Source organism: Engystomops pustulosus, chromosome 5 (genome assembly GCF_040894005.1).
Source record: "Engystomops pustulosus chromosome 5, aEngPut4.maternal, whole genome shotgun sequence".
Taxonomy (NCBI): domain Eukaryota; kingdom Metazoa; phylum Chordata; class Amphibia; order Anura; family Leptodactylidae; genus Engystomops; species Engystomops pustulosus.
This window is the reverse complement of record NC_092415.1, coordinates 185,157,402-185,169,036: the sequence shown is the minus strand read 5'-3', so window position 1 is coordinate 185,169,036 and position 11,635 is coordinate 185,157,402.

Below are 11,635 nucleotides of genomic sequence, written 5' to 3'. Positions count from 1 at the left end.
AGGCCATCAACCAGACATTTCTGTAAATAAAATGGCTGCAGATGGAGGGTCATGTGATCTCTAACTGTCCATGAACAATCGCTTTGCCAGGATCTTATGATACCGTAGTATTGATGAACATAAGATCAATGTTCTGGCAGGGAAATTGTTTATGGACAGTTAGAGATCACATGACCCTCCATCTGCAGCCATTTTATGGACAGGAATGTCCGGCTGATGAGGTAAAAGACAGGAGGCTTCACTTTACATATCAAGAAAGCGGAGCAGAACTATTAATAGATGTATATTGGTAAATTACCTAATAACCTGTCCCCCACACTTACACACACATTACAAAACATATGAGGTGAAGTGGCCAACCCCTTTAAAGAAACACTTCAATCTTGAGGACATGTCCCTGAGGCATAACTTGAAGGTTCTAGGCCTCAGCATCAAATCTGTACTGGGTTCCATGACTATAATTAAAGCCTATGAGCACCCTATCGACATCTTCTTCACCCCATCATGTTCTCTCAGTCAGACATATTGCCTGTTGATATAAAGGAAACCTACCATCCGGAATCACTAACTGAAGTACAGGCGGTCCCCTTTTTAAGAAGACCTGACTTACAGATAACCCCTAGTTACAAATGGACCTCTGGATGTTGGTAATTCACTGTACTTAAGCCCTAATAATCAGCTGTAGAGGTGTCTGTAATGAAGCTTTATTGTTAATACTGGTTCTTATGACAACCCAACATTTTTAAAATACAATTGTCACAGAATTGGGGTTACAATTATAAACTATACAGTTCCGACTTACATACAAATTCAATTTAAGAAGAAACCTACAGAACCTATCCTGTACGTAACCCGGGGACTGCCTGTATTCCTGATGATAGATAGCACACAGTTATAGATCATTTTATTCATCATGAATTTTGCCCATTGTTAACAAAGTGGGAAAACTTAAAAAAAAAACCATCAAAAATGTATGAAAAAAATATAAAATGTGAGGTTGTGGGGCATGCCTGTGATACAAGTTATTACCCCTAGAGGGGGCAAAACACAAATACTGTAAACATTGTCATTTGAAGTTGATTCTCCATGTCATAGTGCTGAACCAAAAGTGCATTGGGAAGTTGTGGATCATTCCTGAGGTTATAAATATATATATAGAACACATATACTATTTATATTGTGGATGTTCTGTGTGTGTGTGTCTGTGTGTGACCGGAACCGAGAGTGAGAGATTTTGTGCATTCCTTTTTGCCTGCACTTGGAAAGTTCTGTGAAACTTTGTTTAGCCTTATTTTTTTTTTTCGTTTTGCCTTTTTTCTTACTTTTGCCTTCAATTTTACATTTTATTCAAATTCCTGTGCTGACATATATACATATATATATATATATATATATATATATATATATATATATATATATATATATAAAAAAATTTTTTTCTTTTTTCAAATGAGTAAAAATTCTTACTTTTGAATCCATTTCTTCTCCCTATCACAGGGAGTTTATTCCTGTGCAAGGCAACTAGGTCCGATTTGCAAGCAATATTTAAAATTTGTATATGTTTACCTGGACGCAGCAGAAAGCAGTTTGTACATGTATATACTATATATATATCTTGCAGGAAAAATTATAAAATTAAAAAAAAAAAAAAATCCAGCTTTCACTATTCACGGTAGTTACGACAGCGCAGAGCTAGTAGTGATGAGTTATTTGTGGCACTTAACTTTTTCTATTGGTTTGCATAGTTAATTGAAATGAAAGGGCCCTATTTTACAACCATTTTACAATTTTATATATTTAAAGGGGTATTCCAGATTTACTTTAATCACCTATTCTTTGGATAGCTCATAGATACAAGATAGCCCCCCGCCATCAGGTTTTTAACTGCAGCGAAGTGCTGCAGTTGTTTTTAACTGCTTCTTACATTGCACAGCGCCCTATATTGTATAGTGGTTGTTCTGGGTATGACAGCTCAGTCCTGTCACATGAATTGGCCTGAGCTGTATACATGTGCAGTGGTGCTGGGTAATGGACCCCACTGATCTGATATTGATTATCCACACTATGGAATGGTGATTAATAAAAAATAAAATGAAATTATTTGTTGAGAAAAACAATTTATCAGACAATTCACGGAAATTTAGTTTAGTTTTATATGCCAACTACAAGTGAGTGCCTTAACTTTACGGCATCTTTGAAAAGCAGGCACCATGGGATATCAGCCAAGACCTCTATACTTAAAGCAGGCTGACAGGTGACGTAATTGGTATAGAGCAGTGATAGCGATCCTTTTAGAGACCGCGTGCCCAAACTACAAGCAAAACCTGTGTATTTTTTTCGAAAAATACCAATACGGCAATTTTAAGAAGTAACTAATTACTCCCTGTTCAGTTTAAGGTTTCAATCGTATTGGCATCCTGGGGACATCAATACAATAGGAAGACGGAAGCAAAATTCATACTATTTTGCATAAGTCCTTTGAACAGGTCAAATTACTTGGCAGCACCTACCTTGCTCCCCCTTCGTAGTCCCAGTCACTTTAAACTAGTGCTGAACTTGGCACATCCAGGGATTGCAGGAGGAGGCCTTGTGTCCTGACTGGCAAACTCTGTGTTAGAGTGACGGCCTGGGTGCCTACAGAGAGGTCTCTGAGCACCCATGCCATAGATACCACACCACTGGTATGTAGCATGCACTTTTCAATTGTGTCCTAAATTAGGAATTATGGGTGCCAGTTAGTGGGTGAAATAAACACTCTTTCCAAAAAGGGGTCCTATGTCAGGAGCAGATTTTTTTAAGGTGAGACTGTAACATTGAAACTCCTCATCCACTGGTCCTGCTGTTACCTATCTGGTCTCTCTGGATTTATCCACTTATCTAGTCCAGTGGGCGGAAAAGCTTAACGACTTACAGGAACGCCCTCTGGACTCTTAAAACATAACATTCATTCATTTTTTAAATATATGTTATGTTCCTTCCATATTTAAAGAGCATCTGTCACTTTATTAGTAGTAATTTTGCATGAGCTCACTAAATTTAGAAACATCGGAGGTTTAATTGTTCTAGTTGCCCATGGAAATCAATCAGAGTTCAGCTTTAAATTTATAAACGGCCCGTGGTAAAATAAAGGCTCAGTTCTGATTGGTTCCTGTGTTGCCATGGACAACTAGAACAGTTCTACTCTCAAACACTTGTGAAAAATAAATGTTCCTAACTACCCCACATGAAAGCTACAGTTATCACTTGGGTACTCGGGTATGTTATCGATGCACCAACAGAAACATAGGTTGCAGTACCGGAACTTTTGATTTTTGAATGTATAGTTAGGCAAATCATTCGTACCCATCCGATGATGTTTTTAGGAGCTTTTTGCAGAGAGCAATATAACTAATCTGTTAGGGTGTGTTCACATGAATACTTACCTCTGTCCTTACTCTTGGAGCAGCATATTATGTACCATCACTTTTAACCCCTATTCTAGCCCCTACGGCATTGATGGCCAACCTTTTAGAGGCCGAGTGCCCAAACTGCAACCCAAAACCCTGCTTATTTATTGCGAGGTGCCAACCAAAAATTAAAGCAGTAACTTATTGCTCCCCGTTCAACAACTTTCAATTATATTGACCTCCAGAGGACACCAACACAGTAGAAAGATAGAAAATTTTCATTTTATCTTCTTTCCAGTGTCCCCCTGTACACAGAAAATCGTGGGGCCAGCAGGATCCTCCAAAAATAATTTGACCCTGTCTAATTCTCCCTCTTCCTACAGTCCCAAGTAGCGAAGTAACTATCAAATTACAACTGAAAGCAGCATCTTTTAAGTTGCTTGGAACTGCAGGAAGATTCTTTGAGTCCTGTCTGGTGCGCTGGGGCGATGGCCCGGGTGCCCACAGAAAGGGCTCTGAGTGCCGCCTCTGGCACCAGTGCCATAGGTTTGCCACCACTGCCCTACGGCATCCTCCATCCCAGTACATCCCATCTCCAGCATCCTCTATTATAGCCCCTCCCATCACTGTCTGCCTCTATTCCAGCCATTTCCAAATACTACCGGCTTCTCCTCCAATCTCTCCCTTTACTGCTGTCCTCTTTTCCCGGCCCTCCCATCACCGCCGACCTCTTTAGGTATACAGGAGCCCAGTGGTGTATGATAGCGTGCATTGGCTACAGACCAGAGGAGAGGAGAGAGGTTCATATTAGTTTTATTGTTTGCTTATTTTTACGCCACTCAAGGCCACTTATAAAATTAAAGAAGAAAAATAAAATAAAATAAAGTTCTCCTAAATTTTTTGTATTCACATTGGTTCGCAGATGCTCTTTAAATTTGCGCTTAACCCTTCAATTCTCTTTATATCTTGTGCATGTGCTTCCAGTTCTGAGAAAACCTTTCCTAAACACTTTTCTATAGACTGAAATGTAAAAAAAAGTTGAATGTTTTTGTAAGAAATCTACATTAAATATGCGAAAAAGAGAATGTCAGCCATGGTTCACTAGAATTCTATGTGCTTTGTATGTGGACAAGAAAGAAGTATTAGTGATATTTGATACTGTAATTGTAATTGGAGCATGTTTTGTGTATACTCGCACTTAATCAGGGACCGATTTCTGATTTCTAAAGAAAATGCAATCTTATCGATATTTTTTTAATTGGTTCATTACCTATAAGTATCATGGAAACTATGCTTAAAACTGTACAATTCGTATAAGCCTTTTTGTGTTTCAAAAAGTGTCCAAAAACATTCAAAACATATCAAATATGACGGTATAAGAATAAGATCAGGACTTTCAACTGAAGCTTAAATTGTGGTATAAAATAAGAAAAAAATAGTGTTTGGTATTATTATTTTTATTTATCATTTTTTACTCTTAGTAATGTTTTTGAAAAACCTGTCAAGCCTTTAAACATGAACATTCCTTTACATGAAACCAATATGGTAACTAATTTTTTGTGTTTTTTTTTTTTTTTTTGGAGGGTGAAAATTAGTAATAATAATTTTTTATTTTGATATATGACACAAGGAGCTCAAATTGGGGCAGATTTACTTACCCGGTCCATTCGCGATCCAGCTGCGCATTCTCTGCGGTGGATTCGGGTCCGGCCGGGATTCACTAAGGTAGTTCCTCCGACGTCCACCAGGTGGCGCTGCTGCGCTGAACTCCGCCGAGGCCCGCCGGAATGCACTGAAGTTCACCGGCCTATTCCTGGTGAAGGTAAGCGTGAGTCCCGCGACACTTTTTTTTTAAAAAAATGCGGCGGCTTTTCCGAATCCGCCAGGTTTACGTTCGGCCACGGCCCCAATTTCCGTTGCGTGCATGCCAGCGCTGATGCGCCACAATCCGATCGCGTGCACCAAAATCCCAGGGCAATACAGGGAAAATCGGCGCAAATCGGAAATATTCGGGTAACACGTCGGGAAAACGCAAATCGGGCCCTTAGTAAATGACCCCCATTGTGTCTGAATGAGTATTTATTGTAGGAATTAGCCCATACTGGAATATTAGACAAAGCTTGAGTAGCATGGTGCTGTTTCGAGAAGGAAATTCCTTCCTCTATGTTCAGGAAGCTTTAAAATTAGACATTTTCAATTCAGTAACCACAGACAACTACTCCATAATTATATCAGTATTGTATTATAGGTATATCCACATTTTTCAATGATGTAACTATAAAGATGGAAATAAATTTAATGTTTTAGCTGCACAAAGGCTAATATTCAATACAGGTGGTCCCCTACTTCCAGACAACCCTTAGTTACAGACGGACCTTTCTGCCCCATGTGAACTATGGTGAAGCTCTCTGCATGGTTTAGTTTACTCCTTGGCTGCAATGATCAGCTGTAAGGTGTATGTCATTAAGCTTTATTGATAATCGTTGGTCCTAAAAAATGTGTAACTGGGACAGGACAAAAAATTTTTTTTGTTTGGAGCTACAATTGTAAAATATACAGTTCTGACTTACATACAAATTCAACTTAAGTACAAACCCAAGGAACCTATCTTGTATGTAACCCGGGGACTGCCTGTATTCTCCTTCTCCAAATTTAGATTGGAGATTAGTCAGAACTAAACAGTGTTAAGGAACTGATAGATGAATACAGTTGTGATCCGCAAGATGGCTGCTATTACTGTGTGCCAAGGAACGCCATTTTTAAGTATCGCTATGATTTCCTTCTGTGTGAATAATGGGTCTGTCTGTTGTACAATATCTTATTTATTTGAATGCTGAACTGGTTACATAAGTCAAGCCAATGACTGTCTGATCTAGGTAAGTCTAGGCCAGTGATGGCGAACCTTTTAGAGATCGAGCGCCCAAAATGAGACCCAAAACACACTAGCTTTTCCCAAAGTACCAACACAGCAATTTAGGCAGTAACAAACTTATTGCTACCGGAATCTTTGAGCTCCAATCCGACCCTGTCCACACCTTTTCACTCTTCGGACAGGACCAAGCAGCACAGGATGGGTCACTTTAAAATATCAGGGCACTACTTGGACTGCCCTGAGACTGCAGGAAGATGCCATGTCTGGCAAACTCTGTGCCTGGGAGACAGCCAGCGTGCCCACAGAGAGGCCTCTGAGTGCCATCACTGGCCCCAGTGCCATAGGTTCGCCATCACTGCTCTAAGCTATCCTAGGCGCTCTATAGCCAGAAATAAAATCAATGTAATCTGTAATATTGTCTCTTTCATTCTGATGGCTTAATGTATTTAACGGAACATTGTTTAATGAGGGGCATTTATACAATCGAACACAACGGATTATACCATGATTCTGCCCACTGCTTCCGAATGTCGAATGTTGAGATATCCACATTTATGGTATCCACACAATAATGTCTGCCCACCAAATGACAAGACCCTGGATTCAGAATTTTCTTGCTAAATTTGGGTCAAATGATTGGATGTTTATTGGAAGATACCAAACATTTCTTTTTTCCATAAGCATTAACTATGTAACATAGATTTCTTAGAATTTAGAATGTTAATTTATTATACTTTTCCCATCTAAAGGGAATGGTTGACCCCCCCCCCCCCCCCCCCCATAGCGGTGCCAAGTGGTTTAAAAATATTAAGACTGGAGGTTTAATAAAATGGCCAAAATCCTATAGATTCCTTTAGTAGTTGACCAAAATCAGCTTAAAAAAACAATTATTTACATGCCATTTGCTACAGTTCATATTATAGAGTTGATCTATAATGATAACCTAGTTACTCTTTAGGCCCATCAATCTGAGCTTCAATTATTTCACATCATATAGTTTCTACAAAATATAAGAAAAGCCCAGTACGGTATATATAAATGTATAAAAATACCTCCAACATAAATGGGTAAAAAATCATTGGGGCCAGGTAAACCAAGCTTTTTCTCAAATTGCTATGTATTTAGACGCCTTCATTGCAGTGGATTCTACCTCTGTATACACATCTCTCCCTTTGTCCACAGTTTACTCCCTGATGATCTTTCATATGTCTCTTGCACTAAACATTGAACCAAGATTTTGCAGTGTGGGTTTATTTTTGAGTTTTTCATTTTTGATTTTGAGTTTTTTTCAATCTTGAAGTGAGAGAATTGATCACTGCTTTTGTTTTATACTTGTTCTGATTTTGCCAAAAAAAGTACAGTGACTTTGGATTACACTTAGTGACTGTCAATTGTTTGCAAGTTCCATACAATGTTAATAAAGCTGGATTTGTAAGAAAACTCTGGTGTGGTTGTATTGTTCATGTTTACACTAAATGCCCATGACACTAAAGAGAAGATTTGTCCACCTTCACCAAGCCTACCTCTTAGCATTTTTTCTTAGGCATTGTTCACCAATTCTTCCACATCTTTACAAAATTATTCACGTGGCCTACACCATTCCTGACCAATCATTGTTAATATTTTCAGCTTTTTACCGTCATATTGGGTGAGCCAAATTGTCTGCCCCAATATGACGATGGAGAGCTTGACTTAAAGGAAATCTACCATATGTTGTATACATTATGAACCAAAGATACCTTGAGAATGCTGTAGCTGCACTCATGCAGGATCATATCTTGTTTAATCCCCGAGTTGAGTGGTTAGGCTGAAAAAATTATTATGACATTCAGGACCTTGGGAAAGCTGGATTGCATGCTTCTTGCAGTACATAAACACATTACACAAGCTGTCTGCACTGTCCAGACAGGACTAATTAACCTGAGCTGGATGACTCATACACAGCAGCTTGGGCATGGTGCAGCGATTGATTACTTCTGCCTGTCAGTGATTACATCATTCTCCTAAGCAGTGTAAGAGGAGAAGCGCTGAGCTAGGCAAAGGAGTGACAGGGAATCATTATCCTGAATGTTATAATAGTTTTTTCAGCAAAACTACTCAGTTCAGAGATTAAGCAAGATATATTTCTGCATCAGTAAAGCTACAGTATTTTCAAGGTATGGTTAGTTCATAAAGCATGAAATCAAATGGTAGATTTTCTTTAAGGATATGCTAATTAGGGTCTATACTGTGATGGCTGGTCCTGGCCCGAAGAAGACAGCCTAGCTACGGCCATATGACCGTATACATCAAAAACTAATTACATAGTTTAATCGGGAGCAGTGGAGGCTAGAAAGAAAAAAAATAACTTAGAGTGACTCCTATTAGATGATGCCAAGATAAAGTCAAGAAAGGTCCTCTTTAAGGTAACTAGTTGGAACAAAATTTATCAAATTTTTAGGTCATCCCCATCTATAATCCCTAAAATTTCATGACTCCTGCACATATTTGCCAATTGGTTGACTGAGCTGCCTTTAGGATTGTTGTCATTGTTCCACGGCTGCATACACTATTGTCTACTTAGATACTGATAAGTAGTTAAAAGGTAGGCCATCATTATTTTGATCCCCGAAAAGTCTTTAAAGATTTGAGGCTTATGAGGGCACAGACTATAAGTACATTGAATTGAATTTATAATTTTATTTGTAAAAGCGTTGGCACCTACCAGACCATTATTGTCCTGTGACTAGGATAAGGGGGCATCCTCTACGTTTAGAGGAGAGGAGGTTCTACCATCACCATAGACAGGGAGCATCCTCTACACCTAGAGGAGAGGCGATTCTACCATCACCATAGACAGGGGGCATCCTCTACACTTAGAGGAGGGGAGGGTCAACCATCACCATAGACGGGGGCATCCTCTACACCTAGAGGAGAAGTGGTTCTACCATCTCCATAGACAGGAGGCATCCTCTACACCTAGAGGAGAGGTGGTTCTACCATCGCCATAGACAGGGGGCATTCTCTACGACTAGAGAAGGGGGGGGTTCTACCATCGCCATAGACAGGGGGCATCCTCTACACCTAGAGGAGAGGTGATTCTACCATCACCATAGACAGGGGGCATCCTCTATTCCTAGAGGAGAGGCGATTCTACCATCACCATAGACAGGGGGCATACTCTACACCTAGAGGAGAGGCAGATCTACCATCACCATAGACAGAGGGCATCCTCTACGCCTAGAGGAGAGGAGGTTCTGCCATTGCCATAGACAGGGGGCATCCTCTACACCTAGAGGAGAGGAGGTTCTACCATCACCATAGACAGGGAGCATCCTCTACACCTAGAGGAGAGGAGGTTCTACCATCACCATAGACAGGGGGCATCCTCTACACCTAGAGGAGAGGAGGTTCTACCATCATCATAGACAGGGGGCATCCTCTACACCTAGACGTAAGGCGATTCAACCATCACCATAGATAGGGGGCATCCTCTACACCTAGAGGAGAGGAGGGTCTACCATCACCATAGATAGGGGGCATCCTCTACACCTAGAGGAGAGGAGGTTCTACCATCACCATAGATAGGGGGCATCCTCTACACCTAGAGGAGAGGGGGTTCTACCATCACCATAGATAGGGGGCATCCTCTACACCTAGAGGAGAGGCGGTTCTACCATCACCATAGATAGGGGATATCCTCTACACGTAGAGGATAGGTGGTTCTACCATCACCATAGACAGGGGGCATCCTCTACACCTAGAGGAGAGGAGGTTCTACCATCACCATAGATAGGGGGCATCCTCTACACCTAGAGGAGAGGCGGTTCTACCATCACCATAGATAGGGGACATCCTCTACACCTAGAGGAGAGGCGGTTCTACCATCACCATAGATAGGGGATATCCTCTACGCCTACAGGAGAGGAGATTCTACCATCACCATAGACAAAGGTTATTTTCAGTAAGAGCAGTGAGACTGTGGAACTCTCTGCCGCAGGAGGTTGTTATGGCGGACTCTATGTATATGTTCAAGAGGGGCCTGGATGCCTTTCTGGAGAGAAAAAATATCACAGGTTATGGAGAAAAAACATTTGTTTAATTCTTAAAGTTTGGACTTGCGTCTTTTCCATCCTTATATACTATGTTACTATGATTTGTAAGGTGTAAGACAACTGTCTGGTTCAGGAGCCTCCTAACTGAAAGGAAGGACTAATCTATCAAGAGCCTCCCTCTATTGTGACCACCACCCCATAGTCATGAGAAGATGATGGAGCAGATAAACACATCTGTTTTCTAAAGGATTTTCCTAGACTATTTAGTTGTATCATGCAGAAAATGTGAGAACGAATGTATTTTATGTTTATTATTATAATTCATCTCTAAGTTTAGAGTTCTGTTAGGAGTATACCAATCAGGAGTCTGTTCCCTCTGTGTCCTTCATATGTTCCTATATATATGTATATGAAATCTCTCTGACATCACGGTGTCATAAAAATTTTAATGGCTGCTATAACTTCTACTGAGGCCTATTACTGTCACATAAACTCCAGTATTACGAAAACAATTACATCTCTGACCTGTTTTAGGCAGGGGGCATCTATTTCCTCTCCGAGTTCTGTTTCAGCGGTTACAGTCTTCATTGTATGAATTCCTTTAAGAATTTTACAACAGAATACAAAGTATGTTACCGGTAAGTGTCCTATAAGCCTGACACATCGCTATGTGGCGGTGCCTTTCTTCTGATATTTAGAGTCAATTCTTGCTAAAAACATCTTTCCTTGACTTGTATTAATTTTCTAAATTGCCTTCAACTTTTGGCCTTGCCATAGAAATAATGTCTGGCTTGAAAAACATTTGTTGAAGGGATGTAAAGTGATCTTGGAGAAGGAGTCTAGATGTTTACACAGAGACACGATCTATTTCAAGCATATCCCAAGGAGCATGCAGAGGCTTACGGGATGACATTTTATGCTTCTGCAGCCTAAAACATTATGTCCCCTTGAAGTTTGTTTCTATATAATATTACAGCTTCAGACCCCCATGCAGCAGAGTCTAATATTATTTCATCTTATATCTACTGGTCATCCAGGTCCTTCTCTACGAGGCACTCTCCCAGATTTACTCCACCATGGATGTAAGTTGCATGTAGATTATTAGCCCCCATGTGGATGTGGATTATAAAATTAAAACTGAGCTCTGATTGGTTTCCATGGGCAATTAGAACCATTTTACTTCAGACAGTTCTGATAAATCTCCCCCCAGGTGTGGAAGGAACAAGCCCGCTGTGACTACGGTGTGGACACCATGGCCACCAACACATGAGTGCATCAGGAAATAGAATGAATGAAATACTCTACTGGTGTTCAGTACACCGGGGGGGGGGGGGGGGGGATTT